General features: G+C 43.5%; 1 protein-coding gene across 1 annotated transcript in view; it reads left to right on the top strand.

The window, feature by feature from the left end:
* The window catches only part of ELFN1 (extracellular leucine rich repeat and fibronectin type III domain containing 1), a 780,199-nt gene that overhangs the window by 165,296 nt on the left and 588,351 nt on the right, over positions 1 to 26,552 (top strand). The window contains exon 3 of the mRNA XM_088451888.1: positions 16,439 to 16,499. The gene's annotated coding sequence lies outside the window, so the exon portion shown is untranslated. The remainder of the gene's footprint in view (positions 1 to 16,438; positions 16,500 to 26,552) is intronic.

Consider the following 26,552-nt stretch of genomic DNA (forward strand, 5'->3'; position numbering starts at 1 on the left):
ATATAATGAGGGCGCGCAAATATTGTATGAGGAGCTGTCGTCGGCATGCAAAAAGGGACACTTGCCAGTTAATTATAAAATAAAAGCCAGAGAAGATTTACATAAGACTATAAAACAGATTGTAATTGTTGGGGAACGGTGTTAAAGTATTAGTGTATGTATTTGAATGACCTTTTCTAGTGTGTGTTTAAATATAGTCAGGCTTGTAGGCTGGAAAATAAAAACAAGTTATTTTTCCTGTGGAGAATTTACCTGAACCTAAGATATTATTGGACCATAACAGATAGAATAATAGGGAATATTTATAAAGAAAGCAGCTTTAATATGGCAGATAGATCTTGTAAATAAAGAGATGATCACAACTATTTATTTCATTTCATAATTGGTAGGATATTAGAGAGTTTGCAGAACAATGAGATAGATCCGACACTTGCTATAACACTCTACATTCCAGGCCGTGTTAATGAAGGCTGGAAGCTGCAATCTCCACCTCTGTTTTTGACCTACTCCTGCTGTGAGTGACGGTTTTGGAGCTTGTTGTCTAAAATCAGGAAATATGTCTGTTTGTGGCCCTTTAGACATTAGTATTAAATGCTTTTGAAAATAGATGGAGGTTGTGGAATAAAACAAAATTGAAAGGTTATTAAGGCACTGTCTAGATTGCAGGCTGTTATATAAGAGAGACAGTCCTACATTCTCTACAGTGATCAGAACAATATATATATACAAGAATCAGCACTTGTGGAGTGTCCCAACATCCATTGGTGACCGACTTATTGAAGGAACAATCCTTCAAAAACAATTGTGGTTTTGATTCTCCAATGTATGCACAGGTTTCCGGTACATGAAATATAAAACAAAAAAACAGACCAACTCCGTATAAATCTGTACGTTGCCAAACTCCCCAAGTGCTCAAGTTTTGGAATGATGAGAGATAACTTTAATATGCTTTCACCAAAGTCTTATTTTGTAAGCATGTAGACATAGTAGGACATTGTATTCCCGTTTTCTTCCCTATTGGTGTAGTCTTTCTACTCACCTTTCCAAGACTTAGGGGCCTATTCGTCATATGAAAAATGGCCCTTTAATCAGGCAAAAACACTAGTTTCCGCATATTTAAGTTCCCGGGCCACTTATCATCAGGGGTCTGATAGGACCACCTTATATTCAGCAAACTCAGTTTGCCTGCGAGAACAAGCGCCATCTTCAGATGGCGCTTGTTCTCATAGCCCTGCTCCTTCCTATGGGAAGAAGTTCCACGGATGCGGAGAGGGATCCGAACGGATCCCTCCGCTACCTCCTCACTGACTCCCCGGTGTCTGTGCGCATGCGTGACCTCAGCTCACGCATGCACAGAAGCCGGCCGCGGGGACAGGTGAGTAACGCATCTACTTCTTGTGGGGTCAGCTGCTGCGTGTTAAGTATCCCCCACGGCGAGGTGAATCCTTCATCATCATAGGCCCCTTAGGCACTGGGGAAGTTCGACACCTTGCAGATTTATACTATATTAATTTTTTTTTTTTCATGTGTCGGAATCCTGTGGATACACAGGAGAATCAAAACCACAATTGTTCTAAAAGACCTGTTACTTCAATAAGACTGTAACCATTGGAGGTCTGGACAATACACAAGCTCATTTTGTTTTTTTCAGATGAAAGTCATGGCTCCGTTGAGGAAGGAAGACCAGCTGATTAGTCATTTATAACAGGGTTTCTCAAAATTTAAGATACTACAGCCATAGCTTTACCTACCCCCATAGCCTTCCCTATCCCTGCTACCTGTCCCATCCCAACTCCAATAGGTGCAGGATAATAATTGCCTCTATATCTGCCAACTGTGTTCTGCTGGTCATAGGCTAATGAAGGAAGAAATCATTGACCAAATACATTGGTCATCTTCCTGCAGAAGCTTTTTTTTTGAGTCTGTGATGTTAGGCAGGTGTTTTTGACAACTAATCTATTAGTTGAGATGGACATTGTCTATCATTGTTTAGCAAACATCGATGGTTTGCTTCCGATGGCCAATGTAACCTAGCGCCTCCCTCCAATCATGCGTATCTTAGCCCACCCTCATTCTCTGATTTGTCCACTATGGTGACATGTCTGCACTTATGCTGCCCACTGATGGTTCACACCATCAATGGTTTTCGGTTGATGTCTTCCTGAGATGGAAGGTACTGAAGATGCCATTGATTTAAATCAATAGTGAATCATTTAATGTCAATCCCTATCTAATAGGCTCATGCACCCCAGCCGGAATGGTCCTGCTATGTATATGCATATATCTTTGTGTAAATATAGATGCTACCAGCAGAGCAGAACTACGATCTCATGGGGCCTGAAGCAACATAATGGTTTGGTCTGCTTCCCACCCTTATTTGTCACAGAACAAAACAGCATACATTAGAAAAGGAATGGGATAGGGTGAATCGGACTGCTCGGAGCCCACAGAACCCAAGGCTCAGGCTGGAGCCTACTGTATCTTAGTGGATGATCGGACCACACTACCAGTGTGCTGCCTAGTAATACACGCGTGTGTACATCCACAGCATTTATGCCATTCTAAATACATTTTCATCCAATGGAAAAAAAAATGAACTGGCTGTTTTCTCTAATTCCTTGTAACTGTGGATTTGTATTTTGCGGGTTGTCATTTTACTGATACTCTACAATTAAAAGGTGCCATTTGTTTGCAGACGCTCACATAAAACCACACACAAAAGGTTTTACTTGTCATTTTGAGCATTAAATGAACCAGAATTTTATCAGATGAAACTTCGCTCAGCAGCTGCACATTGGAGAAGCTTAATGAGGATTTTTTTTTTGTTCAGGCAGATGGTAAAATTGCTATTTTCTGTTACCTAATAAATACCATTAGCAAGCTAGAAAATGTTTTAAAAAAGAAAATGCTATTTACACATTGCTTGCTATCTGTCAGGAGATCAGGTCCGGCGAAGACAATTCCCAGCTGTCTGCTTTCAAGGGGTAGTCTCCAGCATTACAATCCACCGCCGCTGCGTTTGTGATTAGATAAATCTGCAGAAATCTTTTCTCATATTCAATTCTCACCCCGCCTGATTGAAATAATAACAACTTGTACATTTCTCTGTGCCTTAACCTGAAATCTTCTGGCCCTTAACGTAAATATCTGGCTGTGTGATGATTTTAATGACACCCCATTTTGTTTTCCCTGAGCAAATGACAGTAGGTTTTAAAATCTGTCAGACGGTGCCTGCGTTCACATCATCGGGCCGTATCGTTTTCAAGGACAAACATTTATTCTAGCAAAAAAATATCTAGGCTTATTAATGTAATTCTCCGAAAGGGAAATAACAATTCCTACGCATTTTGTTTATTTCTTGAAGCCTGTTTGTTATTTTGAGTTATGCTGCATACCAGAAATGTAGATAACATCAGCTTTATGAAGATATATTTTACACAGCAAGGCATAATGAATACTGAATGAGACCTTTATCAGCAACAAGTGTTAAGAGTTACTTTTTCCATTTTACAGGCTTAAGATGGGCAAAATAAAGTAGTGTACAGTACACAAATGTAGCTTCCCTCATTTAGGGGTCTATTTATCAAGCAGTGAAACGTGTGGGGAAAGTGGAACAGTGGAGAAGTTGCCCATAGCCACCAATCAGCTCCTACCTATTATTTTGTAGACTGTACTTGATAAATGCTACTTCAGAGCTGATTGGTTGCTATGGGCAACTTGTCCACTGGTTCACTTTTCCACGCTTTTCACTGCTTGGTAAATAGGGAAAGCAGTCGGGAAGCCAATGGACGGAATCCCGACCGTCGGCTTCCCGACTGTCTAATCCTGGCAAGGGTTAAATGACAGGCATCGAGGTCCCGATGCCTGTCATTTTTCATACACCGGGAACCTGACACCCGGCTTGCCATTCGAAGGTAAGCCGGGTGCCGGGCACGGACAGCCGTGGGGAGGAGGGTTAGGTTTAGGGTTCTCGAGGGGGACTTAGGGTTAGGCACCCCCCTGGAGTTTAGGTTTAGGCTAGGGGAAGGGAGGGTTAGGGTTAGGCACTCCCGGGTAGAGGTTAGGGTTAGGCACCCCCCCAGGGGACTTAGGTTAAGGTGGCGGGGAAGGGGGGTTAGGTTTAGGCACTTAGAGGGGGGATTAGGCACTTGAGGGGAGGTTAGGGTTAGGCACCCCTAAGGGAGGGTTAGGGTTAAGGGGTAGAATAGGTTAGTCAATACTTACCTCTTGACGATTGGGATTTTCACTGCTGCCGGGCTTCCACTGTCGGGATTTGAATTAAATCATACTGAATCCGATAAATAGACCCCTAACACATTTTATAAAATAGAACAATTACTCTCCTGCCATTTGGTGTAGAACTAGTTATTAATATTAAACTGTTCATTCTGCCATTTTTACATGGCAGAATGGACAGTTTAATAAATTTTAATAAAGATGTTTTTTGTTTACTTTTTTTTGTCTTATCATATGTCTTTATCATACAAGCTAAAACTATAAAAAGACACCACAAATGTACAATAGCAAAAGCTACAGTAATTATTGGCATAGTACACCACTACTCAAAAATGGTCATCTGTACACATCTAAAAGTGTAGTTGAATATATTAAGAGGGAGATTTATCAAGCCTTTTAGGGGCCTATTCATCATCAATTAATTGTCACAAAAGCAGGTGAAAAAGCACATTTTCACCTGCAATTGTGACAATTAAGTATTCGGGCCATTCATTAAGAAGGTGAAGCAGGAGATATCACAGATATTTCCTACTTACCTTCCGTTTGTGGAATGGCCCGCTGTCCCCATACACTAGTATGGGGACAGAATTCATCAAGCTCCGAAAATATTATATTTTCGGGGCTTGACTGCGGGGACATTCGCCATCTTCAGATGGCAAATACCCCCGCTTGGGGTTCGCAACTCGCTCTTCCGTATGGGAAGTAGGTCCGGGTTGTGAGAAGGGATCCTTTCGGATCCCTCTGCCTTTGTCTGGCTCCTCCGCCGGACTTCGGGGCTCTTGTGCGCATGCGTGACCTGTAGTTCGCGCATATGCGTACCGCCGTCACTGCACCAACAAGAGCAGGGAAAAGATTCACTGCTCCGAAAGCAGTGAAGCCGCTCGCGGGGGCAGATGATTTCACATCAGCTGCCACAGCGCCGGAGCAATGCTGAATTGCTCTGGTGGACGCGGCAAATTAGAATGTTAATTATCGGGGTCCCTTCGGACCCCGATAATTAACATCATGAATAGGCCCCATAAAGAGGACAGATGTAGCTGTTGCTCGGAACGACCAATCAGATTTTGACTATCATTTTACAGAATGTATTAGATAAAAGATAGCTAGAAGCTGATTGGTTGCTAATGGGCAACTGCTCCATTTGAAGGTTTGATAAAGTTCACTCTACAGTAAGTGCCAGAGGTTTAGCCAGAGTACTAATGAGAGCTATTTTAAAGACGTATGAGGTGGAAGGGGGGGGGCTTAAGATGACTTACCCAAAACAAGGAGTCTGGCAGCTGCTGGTATATGTGGCTTTGGTGTATCTAGACATTTGTATGATCCGTAGCTAGAATTTGTTTGGAGCCCTGAAGGTAATAAAAGCCCATATACCAATGTGTCCCAGTGCATAGTCCTGGTCCCTGTAACAGTGATCTGCGCAGTAGATTCTGGCATGAAGCCGTTTTCCCGGAGACCCGCGCCTGTGCAGTAGATTCTGGCATGAAGCCAAAATCTACAGCGCTTAGTGCCGCTGAGCCGCCGACAGGGAGGAGCGGTCCTGAACGGAGGCTGCACACGGGCCCCCTCCTCTTAAAACGCCCCTGTATAAATACAAACCCAATTAAATGCTGCTACAAATAATGGTTGTAAAACAAACTAGGATTAAATAAGAATGAGACAATACTAATGAGGAATAAAGTCTAATAGATATGAATTGTATGCAAGCCGCCTGATGTATTAATAAATGAAGATATATAGAAGCCAGCCACAATATTTTGACTTATGTTCAGTTATGAAAATGACAGAATTTGTGTTAGGTGTGAAGCACGGTACTGATAGTGAAAAGAAAAACATTCATACAACTATACCATTCTGTGATTGACAAAGTTGAATTTTTGGGGATGGGTAATGATTATGTGTGGAGAGTAAGATAGATTTCTATAGTATATTCTTGAGGAATCTCAAAAATATTTATATTAAAAAGCTATACAATATTACACAATATTATATTATTTTTTTGTATTATTTTGGATGTAAAAATGCCCTTTTACAAAAGAAAACAAACTGTTTATTGTCATTTCTTATTCTCTTCGGGATGGGATGGTTTCCTCTGCAAGCCACGTTCCAAAGTATCACCTCATCGGGAGTCGAGGTGTGACACAACTAGGGGTGAGCGGGTTCGGATTTCTGAAATCCGAACCCCCCCGAGCCCCCCCGATCCGAGTCCGATCCGAGTCAGGCTCGACTTTTCCCGCCTGACTCGGATCTGACATCGAGGCAAAACGTCATCATCCCGCCTTCCGAGTCTCGCGGGTTTTGGATCCTATATAAGGTACCCGCGTCGGCGCCATTTTCTCACTCGGCTGTGGACAGTGAAGAGGGAGGGTGGGAGTTAGTGCTGTGTAGTGTAGTGTAGTGTAGTGCTGCTGTTGTCCACTACTTCAAAGTCCATAGGGGCTGGCTGTGTTGTGCTGTGCTGCTGTTGTTAATAGGGGCTGTGTCCACTACTTCAAAGTCCATAGGGGCTGGCTGGACTGTGTTGTGCAGTCAGTTCCAAAGTCCTGTGCAGTGTCCCAGTCCTAAAGGGGTGCTGTAGTGTTGTCCAGGGGGTGCTCTGTCCATCAGGGGTGCTCCCCCCAAGTGCTAAAAAAATAATATATTTTCTGTGTTTGTGAATTGTGTGCGCAGTAGCCGCACGTGCATCAACAAAGTAGTGCCAAGCGTGCGCCTGTGTCATAAGTAAAGGGCCGGCTGGCTTGACCGTTAAGGGTGCTGTAACCCCCGAAAGTACACTCCAGTCCAAACCAAAAAAAAAATTATTTTCTGTGTTTGTGAATTGTGTGCGCAGTAGCCGCACGTGCATCAACAAAGTAGTGCCAAGCGTGCGCCTGTGTCATAAGTAAAGGGCCGGCTGGCTTGACCGTTAAGGGTGCTGTAACCCCCGAAAGTACACTCCAGTCCAAACCTAAAAAAAAATTATTTTCTGTGTTTGTGAATTGTGTGCGCAGTAGCCGCACGTGCATCAACAAAGTAGTGCCAAGCGTGCGCCTGTGTCATAAGTAAAGGGCCGGCTGGCTTGACCGTTAAAGGGTGCTGTAACCCCCGAAAGTACACTCCAGTCCAAACCAAAAAAAAATTATTTTCTGTGTTTGTGAATTGTGTGCGCAGTAGCCGCACGTGCATCAACAAAGTAGTGCCAAGCGTGCGCCTGTGTCATAAGTAAAGGGCCGGCTGGCTTGACCGTTAAGGGTGCTGTAACCCCCGAAAGTACACTCCAGTCCAAACCTAAAAAAAAATTATTTTCTGTGTTTGTGAATTGTGTGCGCAGTAGCCGCACGTGCATCAACAAAGTAGTGCCAAGAGTGCCCCTGTGTCATAAGTAAAGGGCCGGCTGGCTTGACCGTTAAAGGGTGCTGTAACCCCCGAAAGTACACTCCAGTCCAAACCAAAAAATATTATTTTCTGTGTTTGTGAATTGTGTGCGCAGTAGCCGCACGTGCATCAACAAAGTAGTGCCAAGCGTGCGCCTGTGTCATAAGTAAAGGGCCGGCTGGCTTGACCGTTAAAGGGTGCTGTAACCCCTGAAAGTACACTCCAGTCCAAACCAAAAAAAAATTATTTTCTGTGTTTGTGAATTGTGTGCGCAGTAGCCGCACGTGCATCAACAAAGTAGTGTCAAGCGTTCGCCTGTGTCATAAGTAAAGGGCCGGCTGGCTTGACCGTTAAGGGTGCTGTAACCCCCGAAAGTACACTCCAGTCCAAACCAAAAAAAAAATTATTTTCTGTGTTTGTGAATTGTGTGCGCAGTAGCCGCACGTGCATCAACAAAGTAGTGCCAAGCGTGCGCCTGTGTCATAAGTAAAGGGCCGGCTGGCTTGACCGTTAAAGGGTGCTGTAACCCACAAAGTACACTCCAGTCCAAACCCAAAAAAAAATTATTTTCTGTGTTTAGCCGCACGTATATATCAAATCGATATAACATAAATGGAGGACCAAACTTTCTCCGATAAAAATAAAATAGAGAAAGATCAAGAACCACTTCCTCCTAGTGCTGAAGCTGCTGCCACTAGTCATGACATAGACGATAACATGCCATCAACGTCGTCTGCCAAGGCCGATGCCCAATGTCATAGTAGAGGGCACATACAATTCCAAATGGCAAAGTTCAGGAAAATGACCTTGAAAAAGACATTTAAATCAGCTGAAGAGAAACGTAAACTTGCCAATATGCCATTTACGACACGGAGTGGCAAGGAACGGCTAAGGTCGATCCCTAGTATGTTCATGACTAGTGGTTCAGCTTCACATGACGATGGAAGCCCTCCTCCCACTAAAAAAATCAAAAGAGTTAAGCTGGCAAAAGCACAGCGAAGAACTGTGCTTTCTAAGAAGATATCACAAATCCCCAAGGAGAGTCCAAGTGTGGTGGTGGTTGCGATGCCTGACCTTCCCAGCACTGGACGGGAAGAGGTGGCTCTTTCCACCATTTGCACGCCCCCTGCAAGTGCTGAAAGGAGCACCCACAGTCCACTTGCTGATATGCAAATTGAAGATGTCACTGTTGAAGTACAACAGGATGAGGATACTGGTGTAGCTGGCGCTGAGGAGGAAGTTGGCGAGGAGGATTCTGATGGTGATGTGGTTTGTTTAAATCAGGCTCCGGGGGAGACAGTTGTTGTCCGTGGGATGAAAAAGCCCATCACGGTCATGCCTGGGCAGAAGACCAAACATTCCACCTCTTTGGTCTGGCAATATTTCTATCCAAATCCGGACAACAACTGTCTTGCCATATGTACCATATGTAAAGGTGAAATAAGTAGGGGTAGGGACGTCAACCACCTAGGAACATCCTCCCTTATACGGCACCTGCAGCGCGTTCATAAAAAGTTACTGTCAAGTTCAGAAACTTTGGCTAAGACCGTAAGCAGTCCAGGGACACCTAAATCCCGTTGTCCTGTTGTATCCAAGCGCCTGCAAACCACACCGTCAACTCCCTCCTCGTCAATTTCCTCCTTAGTTAGGATCGGAAGTAGTCCTGCAGGCCATGTCACTGGCATGACTGACTCTCCTATCCGGGATTCCTCCGGAGGATCCTGCATTGCTACGCCTACTGCTGCCGCTGCTGCTGTTGCTGCTGCTGGGAGTCGTTCATCATCCCAGAGAGGAAGTAGGAACACCACTACTTTTACTAAACAATTGACCCTCCAACAGTCCTTAGCGAGGAGGATGAAGTACGACAGCAGTCATCCTGAAGCAAAACGTATAACTGAGGCCTTGACTGCTATGTTGGTGTTAGACGTGCGTCCGGTATCCGCCATTAGTGCAGTGGGATTTAGACAATTGATGGAGGTAGTGTGTCCCCGGTTCCAAATCCCGTCTAGATTCCACTTCACTAGGCAGGCGATACCGAGACTGTACAGAAACGTCAGAAAAAGTGTCCTCAGTGTCCTGAAAAATGCCGTTGTACACAATGTCCACTTAACCACGGACATGTGGACAAGTGGAACAGGGCAGACTAAGGACTATATGACTGTGACAGCCCACTGGGTAGATGTATCACCTTACGCAGCAACAGCAGCAGCGTCACCAGTAGCAGCATCTCAGAAATGCCAGCTCGTTACAAGGCAGGCTACGCTGTGTATCACCGATTTCAGTAAGAGGCACACCGCCGACAACCTCTTAGAGAAACTGAGGGAAATCATCGCCCAGTGGCTTACCCCACTTAGACTCTCCTGGGGATTTGTGATATCTGACAACGCCACCAATATTGTGCGGGCATTACATCTGGGCAAATTCCAGCACGTCCCATGTTTTGCTCACACAATAAACTTGGTGGTGCAGAATTTTCTGAAAAGCGACAGGGGCGTGCAGGAGACGCTTTGGGTGGCCCGAAAAATTTCTGGCCACTTTCGCCATTCAGCGACTGCGTGCCGAAGACTGGAGCGCCAGCAAACACTCTTGAACCTGCCCCGCCATCACCTGAAGCAAGAGGTTGTGACGCGGTGGAACTCAACCCTCTATATGCTTCAGAGGATGGAGGAGCAGCAAAAGGCCATACAAGCCTACACATCCACCTATGACATAGGCAAAGGAGGGGGTATGCACCTGACTCAAGCGCAGTGGAGAATGATTTCCGTGTTGTGCAAGGTTCTCCAGCCCTTCGAACTTGCCACACGTGAAGTCAGTTCAGACACTGCCAGCTTGAGTCAGGTCATTCCCCTCATCAGGCTTTTGCAGAAGCAGCTGGAGAAAGTGAAGGAGGAGCTAAGACGGAGCGATTCCGCTCGGCATGTGGGACTTGTGGATGAAGCCCTTCATTCGCTTTGCCAGGATTCCAGGGTGGTCAATCTGTTGAAATCAGACCACTACGTTTTGGCCACCGTGCTCGATCCTAGGTTTAAAGCCTATGTGGTGTCTCTCTTTCCGGCCGACACAAGCCTGCAGAGGTGCAAAGACCTGCTGGTGAACACACTGTCAGCTGAAGCGGAACGTGACACGTCAACGGCTCCTTCTTCATTTTCTCCTGCAACTGGGGCTGCCAGGAAAAAACTTAGGTATCCTAAGCAACCCGCTGGTGGTGATGCAGGGCAGGCAGGACCAAGTTTGGACATCTGGTCCGGACTGAAGGACCTGGCAACAATTTCTGACATGTCTACTGTCACTGCATATGATACTGTCACCATTGACAGAATGGTGGAGGATTACATCGGTGACAGCATCCAAGTAGGCATGGCAGACAGTCCATACCTGTACTGGCAGGAAAAAGAGGCAATTTGGAGGCCCCTGTACAAACTGGCTCTATTTTACCTGAGTTGCCCCCCCTCCAGTGTGTACTCCGAAAGAATGTTTAGTGCAGCCGGGAACCTTGTCAGCGAAAGGCGTAGGAGGTTGCTTCCACAGAATGTGGAGAAGATGATGTTCATCAAAATGAATTATCAGCTCTTCCAGGGAGACCAGCCTCCAGAAGGTACAGAGGGACCTGTGGTGGTGGATTCAAGTGGGGACGAGTTAATACTTTGTGAGGATGAGGATGTACACACTGAAGAGGGTGAGGAATCGGTGGATGAGGAGGATGAGGATGACATCTTGCCTCCATAGAGCCAGTTTGTGCAGGGACACATTAATTGCCAGCTTGTTTTGTGGGGGCCCAAACGAACCAATCATTTCAGCCACAGTTGTGTGGCAGACCCTGGCGCTGAAATGATTGGTTTGTTAAAGTGTGCATGTCCTGTTTATACAACATAAGGGTGGGTGGGAGGGCCCAAGGACAATTCCATCTTGCACCTCTTTTTTTTCTTTGCATTATGTACAGTTTGGGGCCTAGTTTTTCAAACTGCCATCCTGTCTGCCACTGCAGTTTCACGCCTAGATGGGTCACGTGTTTGTGCCGCCCACTCGTGTCGCTTAGCATAGTCATCCAGCTACCTCGGTGCAACGTTTTGGACATAAAAACACTATTGTGAGGTGTGAGGTGTTCAGAATAGACTGGAAATGAGTGGAAATTAAGGTTATTGAGGTTAATAATAGCATAGGAGCAGAAAAACCTACAAATTCTGTGATTTTAGCTGTTTTTATGCTTTTTAAAAAAAAAATACAGATCCAAAACACAAAACCCAGAACCCAAAACACGGAAGGGTGGTTTTGGCAAAACCAATCCAGATCCAAAACACGAAGAAAGATCCAGATCCAAAACCAAAACACAAAACACGAAAAGTGGCCGGTGCACACCCCTAGACACAACACATTGGGACATGGCATGTACCCTATGTAGATAGGGAATTATTCTCTGTAATGAATGAAATATAAGCATTCTATTGCTTTTATTAGATATGGGCTTTTTTTTAACCCCTTTGCTGATCAGGATTTTCTCAGTCCTGTGCTGAACCCATTTTGCAATGTTTACACTCATCACATTCCAACCATAACCCCAGAATGATGCGAGCACAACTCCCCTTAGAAATGGCACTGCACTCATAAAGGCCACAACGGGGCGTAGCCACATCCACATGTGGGCTGCCCAATGTCTCGCTGGCCAGTAGTAACATGCCTCTGTGAAAGACTCAGTAAATAACTTCTTTGCCAGTCAGACTCTGATGAGACATAAAAATAGAACCCCCAAGCTCCTAACTAAAGATGCGATTATGGTGTACCAAATATTTGTAGGTAAGAATTAGAGAGAAATGCCAGTGACCTTGGTTCAAATCTCAAAGCTAACTCTTTGTGACTATATGAATGATTCCATGTCCTACACTTGAAAAGCAGACTGTAAGTTTAACTTAGAAGGGAAACTGACAATTTCTAGGTACAGCGCTGGATTCATTGTACTTATATGATCACTTAAACAATGGAAATAAATGACATAAATGTCAAAACACAAGACTTCTTCTGCATACCTTGTATGCTAATTGCTGCCATGTGACCTAACAATCCACATTTACACTAGCCTAAAGCCTCCACTTAACAGACACCTACAGTATGCTGAAAACATGTTATCTATGCTTTAAAGATAATTGCAACAGTTGACCCTCAGACCCCAGTTGCTGCTATCTGACCTTCTTCAAAAACCAATAATGAAGTCATTGCAATCAGGGTGAAGTCTACCGGCTGTTAATGAAGGTCAGAGATGGCTGAAGCACAGGAGATGCCAATCAGATGTTTTCTATAAACTGCTTAGAGATAGAGAAACACCGGCAGACATGTCAGCGAGACACTGCTATCCATAACAGAGAAACTACAGGCAATTCTGTAATCATCATCGTTGTGTGTGGTTTGATTTAGCAAATTCTTTTGCATTACACCCTGAAGCAACACAGGTCATGCAGGTGGGTAGGAACTGCAGACTGACGGTCATAGATATCTGGTATTAAACCACTAGGCAATATCACAAATAATTAGATTGCTGAAAGTGTAACAGTGAACCCCACTATGTGTTTGACACTCATCTGTGACAGCCAGAACTAATTCCAGCATGCCGCAACTAATTCTCACAGTCTCTGAAAAATGTGCCTTGCTAGTACTAAATGGATGCTGCCATATAATGTTCTGGTTGTTTAATTCGATCCTGTTGGCCTTCTCTGCTCTTGGTCATGTTCCCGTGGAAGCAATTATGGATCAAAACAATTTGCATGGATTGTTTTCAATCACATCTGCCGCATGTCGAGCTGCAAAAAAAATATACATCAAACACAGCTGGAAGTGTAAGCTGTAGAGGTGACCACCGGATTAGTCATTTTATGACTCATGATATTTTGAAGACTATGAAGATCATTGTACGAAAGTTCATTTATTTCATTCGTTGAAAGGACAGTTCCCCACGCACAAGCACTGAGGATTCCACCCTCTGGAACACTCGGCTGACAGCTGAATGACTCAAAATTGTGCTCATTGTCCTAGTAGCAACGATGCCGGCAAAGCAGGGTAACATTGCAGGGGTGTCCATATGTCTCAGTAGTCCATAGGTCTCAGTTCTATTTAAAGAGATCTACGCAAAAAAAAAATATAATAATAACAATTAATATAGAAAGAATGGAACCTAGATATACTTGTTCATACTTGGGCCGATACAGAGTTATGAGCAAATCGCCCACAATTAAACTTGCATCTTGTGCACCGAACTTATTGCAGACATTCACCAGCATCCACAGATGTTCGCATCCATATGATCTCACCGCCGCTATCTGTACGCTTGGTTTAATCGCTGTTATCACTATCATCACACACTTGCGCCAGCCACATCATATCTTTAAGAGATCTGTCTAAAGTCAGATGGATCTTTGCGTACACACAACTCTACGCAGCCCACCACTCTGTCTACACGCCTTTGGCACACCCTCACTCAACTTACCACCCCATTATGTCCATTCAGACTCAAGTGGGCAGTCAAACTGAGATGCCCATGACATGGAGTCTCCCGTAGGTGCGTGTGCTCGGCTACAGAGAACGCTATGTGCTACAAATCGCAAGGTCTGCCCGCAAAGTGGACTTGAGACAGCCCCACTGTGGTTTATATTATTAATCTCATAGCAAACTCCAGATTTCCATTGTATTTATAAATGTGTTATACTGATAACAGCCAGCCCAGCGACCTGTACGAGTTTCCCCACACGTGCATGCAACATTTCATTTACAGACTGATTAATCTAAGTCACAATTTCCATCCATTTTAACACCGAGTCTGATTATTTCACTTTACCAAATGCATCTCATAAATACATATTAACAAATTATTCATAGCCAATTATGTTCATCTGCAAATAATATTGATGTAGAAAGCAGTGCCTGCCCCAACATTTTCATTTTTACTGTCAATACAAGACTTGGGTTCTGCCAGCACAATATATATAATACAGAGGTCACTTAGGCCACAACGAAATGGAATCTCATATCTATGGGGTTAAACTATTGTAATGAACAAAGCACACAGTACTTAATTGCTAGTGTTGGCTTAATTAATTTCTTTCAGTGAGTCAGCTATTTCACTTCTACTTCCAGCATGTCCCGTGGAACATTCCTCAATCCATTCTGATGATCTCATCAATGTGAACCAGTTTATGGTGTATGAGATATGCTGGTCTTTCACTGCGTACCAAATCGATGACTAGATCTAATGAATACAATATAAGAGGGAGGACAGAGGTTGCTGTTAAAAATTCAATGATCACTGATGGAAAAATATGTCAGTGCGGGCAAATCAATACATGTTTCATGCTATCATGAACACACAAGGATTTTTTTTTTCCATCTTTTATTTATTATATATATATATATATATATATATATATATATATATATATATAAAATATGAACAAAGGGGGTGCACTCACCAGTCTTCTAAAATGAGTTTTTATTTCATCTTTTTAAAAAAATTTTTACAGCATCATAGTAAAGCTCCGACGTTTCGGTCCTAGCCATGGACCTTTGTCCATGGCTAGGACCGAAACGTCGGAGCTTTACTATGATGCTGTCAAAAATTTTTTAAAAAGATGAAATAAAAACTCATTTTAGAAGACTGGTGAGTGCACCCCCTTTGTTCATTTTTTGTATGCAGGGATACAGGTGATCCCTTTTGGGTGGCTACCCCAGCAATTGGATTTTCAGACGTGAGTGTGGACTAATACTGGACTTTATATATATATATATATATATATTTTAATCTTAACTGTTACATGCATCCACTTTCTCTCTTATGGTGTTTTATTATTTTATTTAGTATAGTTATGGTTTTTTATTTTGCATTATTTTTTTATTATCTGATGAATTCTAGCACCACTTTTTTTTTTCTTTGTTTGTTTTTTTTTTTCTTGCATGATGTTCAGTCTGTCATTTATGAACTGGACAGCCGTACAAGAAAAAATGCATTTAGGAGACACCGTTTGCACAGTACCTATCTGGCGGCTGTAACTTTGGTAGTGTAATCAACTTAAAAGCCAGGCACTACCGGCAATTACTGCTGCATGGTACTGTGTGACCAGTATGCCCATTCCATTCGTTGGGAGTGTGATTTCAGTGAACAATGAGATCCAACGCAAAAGCCTCTAGGTCAGAGGTATCTCTGAGGGGTGACCGTTACGTGGTCTGAAACTTTAGATCTCTTTGCTGATATTAAAAGGGTGGAACTGCAGTTGAAAGCGATCAATAATTCATGTCGCTTTTCTTCAATACCTGGAACCGAACTTTAACCCCCCGTGATGATCAACTCAATTCATGGCAGTGTTAGGGACCTGTATAGTGCATCTGCCATCTGCTGCTGTGGGCTACATGAAGTCAGTAGCAACCGAGGTTTTTTAAATGTGGCTAGACCAGCTACATCTTACACCAGGAAACTGAAGCGTGGACAGGTGCAGGCGCTGTTTATTGTTTTACTGTAATACAGACATGTCTCTGCTTCTGAGCTATACATAGAGAAGGCTGGAATTTTGTGCTGAAGAATTATCAAAGGCAGTTATAAAGAACAGAACCTTATACCTATAAGCAAAATGCAATCTGGGCATGATATGACTCATGATTGTAGCACTGTAACTGATAACTGCTACGTTTGTACAAAAATGGTTTATTGCTTATATACGCATTTATAGGCTTAAAAAAATTGTGCAAAAATTGTACTCAAAAGAAGTGTTTTTCCTTATTGATTTGTATCTGTGTTTAAATAGAAATGTATTTCCCATGTTTGTTTTTTATACTGCTACATTTCTTGCTGAACCTGTCTCCTCCCTTCCATTTGCAGAGAATGTCAAGTGAATTTGAGAGTCAACTAGCAAAGAAGAGGAAGGAGACAGCTAAAAAAGGTAAACAGCAAGCGAACAAGCAACAGCGCCTAGTAGGTGGTGCGTAGGTAGATTTTAGGGGCTTTTTAGGGAACATGGTATAAAAAGCACCAATTACATTTTAGTGTGACTGCAAAAAACTGATAGATACTGACATCTGCTTGGTTGCTGTAGATTACAAACAACAACACCTAGTAGACTGCAATCTACAGTAGTAGGTGTTGTTGTTGTTTGTTTGCATGTTGCACAGTGTTATTCATTATTATTATTATAGGCTCCTCATGTTCTTTTGAATGAAAATAAAATGCTAATTCAGATGGCGATAGGCATAGGTTGCAGCTAATATTGTCAATGTTAGTGTTCAAAAATAATTATACTGTACTTGTTTTATACAAATGTGTGTAGTTTTGTTGGCTAGGATGCAGTTTTCTGAAAGTATATTGTTCATTTCCTATTGTACCAGTCTTGGACTAAACTTCTTACTGTCAGCAGCACAACTTCTTGTTACTTGTACACATTCTATGAAAACGGATTAACCACAACTAAGAGGCAGCACATGCTGTAGGGGGAGATTAATCAAAGCTTGGAGAGAGATAAAGTTTAGAGAGATAGGGGCCTATTCATGATGTTAATTATCCGGGTCCAAACGAACCCCGATAATTAACATTCTAATTCGCCGCGGCCACCGGAGCAATTCAGCATTGCTCCCGCGCGGTGGCAGCTGATGTGAAATCAGCTGCTCCCGCGAGGTGTTTCACTGCTCCTTTTCAGAGCAGTGAATCTTTTCACTGCTCCTGTCGGAGCACTGACGGCGTGGCGCATGCGCGACCTACAGGTCATGCATGCGCACAAGAGCCCGACGTCCGGCGGAAGGAGCCGGACAGGGGCGGAGGGATCCGAAAGGATCCCTTCTCGCATCCCGGACCTACTTCCCATAGGGAAGAGCGGGCTGCAAACCCCAAGCGGTTGAAAATGAAGATGGCGAATGCCCCCACAGTCAAGCTCCAAAAATATAATATTTTCGGATCTTGATGAATTCTGTCCCTATACTAGTAAGTAGGGGATATCTGTGATACTAGTGTATGGGGACAGCGGGCCATTCCGCAAACAGAAGGTAAGTAGGGGATATCTGTGATATCTCCTGCTTTATCTTCTTAATGAATGGCCCGAATACTTAATTGTCACAATTGCAGGTGAAAATGTGCTTTTTCACCTGCTTTTGTGACAATTAAGTGATGATGAATAGGCCCCTTAAAGTACTAACCAATCAGCATCTGTCACTTCACAGGCTGTGTTTAAAAATGATAGGAGCTGATTGGTTGGTACTTTATCTCTCTCATCCCTCTCCAAGCTTTGACAACTCTTCCCCATAGTTCTAATACAATCTGCATACGAAAATCTAAACATAGTTCAGTTATATTTATTTTCTTATAACTTATTCGAAATATGGATTGTAATGGTAGTTTTCTTCTTAAGCAGAAAAAGTGTTAGATTACATTTGACACATTGATACTTAGAGCGTGCGTGTCACTTAAACACAGTGAGGGAAGCCTCTTTGAATGTAGCTTATCTATTCCATAGGAAGCATTGACATCATAGAGGCATGAAGCACTATATACAGTTTATGCCACCGTGTGCAAGTGACAAGTGTGCATACATACTCCCATTCTAGTGTCTGAATGCTATCGTCATACTATAAAACCTTGATGGATTACTACGGTGATGTGATAAATAATTTAAGCCTTATTAAATATCTTCTCTATCCCACTGTGACACTCCACACGCAGTGACATACAGGTAAACGATGCTTCACAAGACTGCCATCCAGTAGTAATATATGACCATTTGTCGTGTGATTCTTAAAAGGACATTAGTTGTGATTTATTCTAAGCGCCTCACTTAGCGCCAGCTGTATTCTTTTAACAAAAGAACATTGTAATATATTAACTATGTTATATGTCATAATTTTTATAAAGCTATCATTTTTGAATTGCATGATACGTATGTGGTACAATAAAGAGGGTGTGTACTATTTGTGGTCATTTTTACTTTAAGCCCTCATATGAAAGAGAGCAACATGGTGGTTTTTGGATCTGCAGGTTCGGCACGGCAGGTCAGCTCTCACAGGGCTTGATTCCTATTGGGTTCGAAGCCGAAATTCTTGCACATGGTTGATGTTTTACAACTGTGCCTGTGTTTCACGGTGTGTAAGCAGAGTCACAGCAGCGATTGTGATGCACGGTATTACAAATGGATTTGTGAATATATTGGGTGTTACCATTGGTGACTTAGAGGCAGGGGTGTATCTATAATGGGTGCAGGGTGTGCGGTGCATATGGGCCCCTGGGTCCAAGGAGGCCCACACCATACACCTGCACCTTTTTATTCAATACCTCTCCAGAGTCCCATGTCAGCGGGAGCAGCGCTGTGCAAATCACCTGGCAAAATAGCGCGGTGGTCATTTTCTCAGCATTTTGCGCACACACAATAGGAAACCGCTGGGAAAATGGCTGCTGCTAAATTTTCCGGTGACCTGCGCATGCACAGTAGACTCTGGCATAGCACTAGAGTCTACTCTAGTGCCCAGATTCTGCTGTGCTCAGTGCGCTGCCAGCCGCCGGGTAGAGAGGAGGGGACCACAGACGGGGGTGGACTCCTCTCTTAATACGCCCCTGTTGGGAGATGGCTATTCAGACGCATGGAGATGCACTGTCTGGTGGTCGTGCTAGGGGAATGTCGTGGGCATGTTACATAACAGGTTGCAAACTCAGAAGCTTAATCGCTTACACTGGAGACCATGATCTGACAGAGATTCTGCTCCTAGCATGGGGCAAGATTCTATGGTTCGTCTGATGTTAGAGTCTAAAGACGCACAATGTGGGCCTCCCACTCCTTACACAGTCAGATGCACACTTGTCCACCTTGCACAGAGCTTTTACTAGCATGAGCATAAAGTCACAGATGCGTCTGCGGCAGAAGACTCTAAAGCCCCCGCAGCAGTTTGTAACTCAGAATCAGCCTTACTATGGGCCTGATTCCCAGATTTATGTTAATGCAATCGCAACTGCATTCTCTCACAGATCGCAGTTGCTAAAATATGCTAATGGCTTCCAAAGCATAGTCGAGCATAGAGACGCCCGCTGCTGCCTTATCATATCTGTCAGACAACATGCAACAGCGTAAATATCAGTAACATCGATGCACATCGAGCAGTTATGCAGCATACGCGGCAAGTCTGACCAGCTGCAAACACAGCGTCTCTCCTGACACGCAGAGAGCTCTCATGCTGCAAAGGAGATTGCAATGGCTAATTATTACACACCAATGACATGCCGCTTAAATGGCCAGACACGCCTGCATTTGCCTACCCGTCCCCCGTTACCTCCCCCAAACACTGACTACCTGTCACTCACTTTGCGAGTGAATCCTCTGTGCGGGCATAATCACAAACCAACCGCTGCGCGTGGACAGTACGGCTTTCATGCATGTGCAGTGCCAAACAAGCTGTGTAAAAATCGGCATTGCATACATATCTAAATCATGCTCTGTGTCCACAGTGAGTACGCCGGCATCGGGATCCTGACACGCATGTACTGTAATGCTACTTTTAAGCCAAATTGTAACTTGCGGCCATCCTTGCGTCTTTTTGCCACAGTTGCGTCTTCAACTTTATGCTAATGTCGCTACAAAGCCCTTCCCTGATGTACAGCTGTGCGTCTGACTGTGCAAGGACTGAGACACCCACTGTCATCGCCTATATATATATACGCTGCACTACCATCTGGTGCCTGTTTAGGCGCCAGCATCGGTCGCACCATCGAAACTTGCACCAGCCCTACGGCAGGTGCAGTTTCTGCATCTCCGTATGTTCTCCTGTGAGCGACTGTGCATCTCCTTACAAACCTGTATTCAGCGACGCATCTGTGACACTCACATTACACACAACATCTCTGTGCGTCTTTTTAGCCACCCCCATCCATGAACGCTCCATACATTTCTGCTATCATCGATCTAGATTTGTTTTGCGACTCTGTATGAACAAATTCGGGATGCAGTTGTGGTGCGGCTCAGAATCAAGCCCATTGCTTGTGGGACACATGGGCGTAATTACCATAGGTGCAAGGGGTGCAACTGCTATGGGGCCCAGAGATGAGGGGCCTTCAAATACCTAGTTACGCCCTTGGTGGGACAAAATAATTTAAATGAGATTAAAGGATATCAGAGGGCGCATTTGCACTAACAGGAATGCTTGCAACCTGCCTTATATGCCCTTTTGTAGCTGACTTTTCATAGCATGTGGAGTATATTTGAACTACTGTTTGTGCATCAGACTTTCTGTTCTTCGGCACCTGCAAAAAAACATCCGTCAATAAAAGATTAAGAAGTCAGCGTGTAATCCTGCCTATGGAGTGTACACACAATTGTGCATTCACAATACGCACAGGAGCTTTCACGTTACTCCTTTGTACATCACAAGTTGTATTTTTCATTATGAATGTTTTATTTTGAGCGACCTAGAAAAGTCTTATAAAACATTACTAAAAAATGCGTTATTTGACTTACGCCGGTATGTTTTTAGTTACTATATTTTATTGTGTTATTTTATTTAGCAGCTATGATGTATCTTTTCTCATAATTCCATACACAGCAAGTGACCTTGTATCTGTCCTCACAATTGTCACCAAGTTCACAGCTTGGAGATGCAGATAAAAATCTTTCAATGTTTTATGATCTTGATTGTGAATCCAAAGCAGAGCTAGGAGATCATATCACAGGAACATGGCACGTCTGTGAAATGGCCTAGGCCATGGTGTGAAATCTGATTTGTGAGATATTCTGTCCCCAAATTTGCTACCATTTCCAACCATTTTGAATTCTGTTTTTAGCATTTATAAAGTCCTAAAGACAACACAACCTGCAGGAAATAACTCAATGATATCTGTATAATTCTGTTGTATACGATAACGTGAGTGTAATGACTCCATGATGTTGTGGTATGTAGTAATTCTATGAAGTCATTGGGTGTAAAAATACAATGCTCTTGTGTGCACTAACTCTGTGATGTTGTGGTGTGTAATAACTGTACAACATTGTGGTGAGTATTAACTTTATCAGGGCTTGACAAATTCTCTAAAACCTAGGAGCCAGGATGAAAGTGTAGGAGCCCTTCCCCCGGGGCAGCATTACTGAGCACCTACGCCCCTGACAACAAACCCCCATGGCCACACCACTAACGGGGTACCCTAGGTAAACCACCCTCCCAGAGCCACATTACTGAGCAGCTAACCCCCCTCTCCAGGCAGCCAACCCCCAGAAAGACCACCCCTCCACAGCCAAAAAACCCTGGACAAGCAAAGCCACTGCCTGCAGTGGCCGAACTAGAGAGTGGTGGGCCCAGGTGCAAGAATATGCTTTGGGCACCCCTATGCAGTGCCCCCAGTAGTGGTCCCCCTATACAATGCCCCCAGTACTAGTCCCCCCTATGCAGTGCCTCCAGTAGTAATTCCCCCTATGCAGTGCCCCCAGTAGTAGTCCCCACTATGCATTGCCCTTAGTAGTGCCCCCCTATACAGTGCCCTAGTAACACCCCTCCTTATACAGTGCCCCCAGTAGCGGTCACCCCCCCTATGCAGTGCCCCCAGTAGTGGTTCCCATATACAGTGCCCCCAGTAGTGGTCCCCCTATGTAGTGCCCCTTTAGTCAGTGCCCCCAGAAGTGGCCTCCCCTATGCATTGCCCCCAGTAGCTGTCCCCCCAGTAGTAGTCCCCCCTATACAGTGCCCCCAGTAGTAGTCCACCCTATATAGTGACCCCAGTAGTAGACCCCAGTAGTAGTCCCCACTATGCATTTCCCCTAGTAGCGGCCCCACCCTGTACAGTGCCCCAGTAGTGGCCCCCCCATACAGTGTCCCCAGTAGCGGCCATCCCCACCTATGCAGTGCCCCCACAGTAGCGGCCACCCAAACTATGCAGTGCCCCTTAAAAAAAACCCAAAAAACGCAACTTACCTGATCCACGCTCCTGCCAACGACCGCCGCTGTCCACTCCACCAGGCTCGCTCTGCACTATGGGAGAGACGTCTTGACGTCTCTCCCATCACATGCTGTGGGTTGAGCTGGAAGGTGGAGCTCATGAGTGAGCTCCAGCCGGCTCACTCCATGAACGACGCAGCAGCCAATGAGAGTCTGTCTGACTCTCATCGGCTGCTATAACAAACATATAGCCACTGCTGGCGGCTGTGTGTTTGTTACTCTGTAGCGTGGACCGCGCTCATGGTCTGCACTACAGGGCCAGGGGATTGCTGAAAATCTGGTCGCCAGCCAGCCAAATCTGGTCGCCATGGTGACCTGGCCCCCGGGTTTTGTCGAGCCCTGAACTATATGAAGTTGTGATGCACGCTAACTCTATGATTCTGGATGTAATAACTCTATGTTGTGGTGTACACTAATTCTATGATTCTGTGTGTAATAACTATGTTGTGGTGTGCACTAACTCAATGATTCTGTGTGTAATAACTCTATGTTGTGGTGTGCACTAACTCAATGATTCTGTGTGTAATAACTCTATGTTGTGGTGTGCACTAACTCTATGATTCTGTGTGTAATAACTATGTTGTGGTGTGCACTAACTCAATGATTCTGTGTGTAATAACTCTATGTTGTGGTGTGCACTAACTATGATTCTGTACGTAATAACTCTATGTTGTGGTATGCACTAACTCTATGATTATGTGTGTAATAACTCTATGTTGTGTTGTGCATTAACTCTATGATTCTGTATTAATTAACTATGTTGTGGTGTGCACTAACTCTGATTCTGTGTGTAATAACTCTGTTGTGGTGTGCACTAACTCTATGATTCTGTGTATAATAACTCTATGTTGTGGTGTGCACTAACTATGATTCTGTATATAATAACTATGTTGTGGTGTGCACTAACTATGATTCTGTGTGTAATAACTTTGTGTTGTGGTGTGCACTAAATCTATGATTCTGTGTGTAATAACTATGTTGTGTTGTGCATTAACTCTATGATTCTGTAAGTAATTAACTCTATGTTGTGGTGTGCACTAACTCAGATTCTGTGTGTAATAACTCTGTGTTGTGGTGTGCACTAGCTCTATGATTATTTGTGTAATAACTATGTTGTGGTGTGCACTAACTCTATGGTTCTGTGTGTAATAATTATGTTGTAGTATGCACTAACTGTATGATTCTGTGTGTGATAACTCTGTTGTGGTGGCATTGGGTGCCATAACACTACAATGCTCTAGTGTGTGCACTAATAATGTTATTTGCAATAACTCTGTCATGTGGTGTGTAATAACTCTATGATGTTGTGGTTTGTACTTACTCTTTGATGTTGTGGTGTACACTAATTTAATGATTCTATGTGTAATAATAACAATGTGATGTTGTGTTGTGTAATAGTTCTACGATGTTGTGGTGTGTAAGAATTCTGTAATGTTGTAATACCTTTAAATTGTTGTGGAGGTAATAACTCTATGATGTTGTGGTGTGTAATAAGTCAATGACTTTGTGGTGTGTTAAAGCATGATGGTATTGTGGTATGTAATAATTCGATGACTCTTATGAGGTTGCGCTGTGTAATAACTTGAAGATGTTGTGGTGTGTAATACTGTATTGTGGTGAGTATTAAGTTGATAAGGTTATGATGTGTAATCCTCTGTAATGTTGTGGTGTCTTAATAATTTGATGATGTTGTGATCTGTAATACTATGTGCTGTTGTGGTATGTAATAATTGTAAGATGTGGTGTGTAATACTCTGTGATGTTGTGGTGTGTAATACTATGTGATGTTGTCATGTGTAATACTCTATGATGTTGTGGTGTGTAATACTCTGTGATGTTGTGTTGTGTAATACTATGTGATGATGTGTGTAATACATTGTGATGTTGTGTTGTGTAATACTATATGATGTTGTCGTGTGTAATCCTCTGCAATGTTGTGTAATACTCTGTGATGTTGTGGTGTGTAATACTCTGTCATGTTGTGGTTGTGTAATACTCTGTGATGTTGTGTTGTGTAAAACTCTGTCATGTTGTGGTGTGTAATATTCTGTCATGTTGTGGTATGTAATACTTTGTGATGTTGTGGTGTGTAATACTCTGTGATGTTGTTGTGTAATAATCTGTGATGTTGTCATGTGTAATACTCTGTGATGTTGTGGTGTGTAATACTCTGATGTTGTGGTGTGGTGTGTAATACTCTGTGATGTTGTGGTGTGTAATACTCTGTGATATGGTTGTGTAATACTCTGTGATGTTGTGATGTGTAATACTCTGTGATATTGTGTTGTTGGGTAATACTCTATCATGTTGTGGTGTGTAATACTCTGTGATGTTGTGTTGTGGTGTGTAATACTCTGTGATGTGGTGTGTAATACTCTGTGATGTTGTGTTGTTGCTGTGTGTAATACTCTGTGATGTTGTGGTGTGTAATACTCTGTAATGTTGTGTTGTTGTGGTGTGTAATTCTCTGTGATATTGTGGTTTGTAATACTCTTTCATGTTGTGGTGTAATACTCTGTGATGTGGTTGTGTAATACTCTGTGATGTTGTGGTGTAATACTCTGTGATGTTGTGGTGTGTAATACTCTTTCATGTTGTGGTGTAATACTCTGTGATGTGGTTGTGTAATACTCTGTGAAGTTGTGGTGTGTAATACTCTGTGGTGTTGTGGTGTGTAATACTCTGTGGTGTTGTGGTGTGTAATACTCTGTGATGTTGTGGTGTGTAATACTCTGTGGTGTTGTGGTGTGTAATACTCTGTGATGTTGTGGTGTGTAATACTCTGTGCAGACTCCCTCTCAGTGACAGGAGCCGGGTGCTGCGCTGTAGCATTACGTGCAGTATTCGGCTCATGACATTGTGAGGGAGCCGGTACTTCACACAGGATTCACCTCCGGCAACCCCGGTGTGACAAAAAACGGGGGCCCAGGCCACAAGGCCATGCCCCTTTCTCGTGAAAGCCTCCTCCTACAAGGTCATGCCCCCTTTTCCCCGACGCGCAACTCCACCGCATGCACTAAAAGCCAAGCCATCCCTGCCCGCACCGGGTGTCTGGTGAGGTAGGGACACCACTGAATAATGCCTGTTTGTTGTTCACTTTTGTCATATTTTCCATCTGCTTTTATACATTGAGCTTTGACCAGTACAATATCTTCAACTGGTAGCATATGTTCACCCATTAAAAAATGTAGCATTTTGAATGTAGTGTTAGCACTGTAGCAGTATATAGTCTACGGTTATTGAGAAACAACTTTGTGGCCTTAGATTTGCAGCAATGTGCAGGAGTTCTGTCCAATTTAGGAAGTAACTTTATCTAAAGCTGACTTTGGTTCTTTAGCTTTCCATCACCTGTATGTAGTCTAACAGAACTTACAGGTGATTTCTAATATCCATCATTACAGTAGCAGTATATAGTCTACGGTTATTGAGAAACAACTTTGTGGCCTTAGATTTGCAGCAATGTGCAGGAGTTCTGTCCAATTTAGGAAGTAACTTTATCTAAAGCTGACTTTGGTTCTTTAGCTTTCCATCACCTGTATGTAGTCTAACAGAACTTACAGGTGATTTCTAATATCCATCATTACAGTAGGGGGTGCATTATCCTCAGTATTAAAACAATGTCATAATTTCATATGAAACATGAGAAAGTTTACAAAGGATGTCGGTGCCCATTGCCAAAATACTGTCACTGCTCGCTCTTGTTCAGGGCCGTATTAAGGTTTGTGGGGGCCCCAGGGCAACTAACTTGTGGGGGCCCCTACCAATAAATTTGTCACTTGTCAGTAAGATATGCTGGTGATGTTATTAAAAAGTATAATGTTTAAATACTCCCAGCACCACAAATGTGTTATTAGTGCCGCAGTTTACATTATGCCACACAGAAACACCAGTTTAGATTATACCACAGAGCCCCCATGCTGGTAATGTGTGGGGGCCCCTGGGTGACTGCCTCACCCGCCCTGCTGTTAATCCAGCTCTGCTCTTGCTGCAATCACCCACTGCCGACTACTCTCTTCTTAAATCTAGGGCTAGAAAGTTTGTAC

The sequence above is a fragment of the Taudactylus pleione genome, unplaced genomic scaffold, assembly GCF_031769625.1.
Source record: "Taudactylus pleione unplaced genomic scaffold, aTauple2 ptg000032l, whole genome shotgun sequence".
NCBI classification, from domain to species: domain Eukaryota; kingdom Metazoa; phylum Chordata; class Amphibia; order Anura; family Myobatrachidae; genus Taudactylus; species Taudactylus pleione.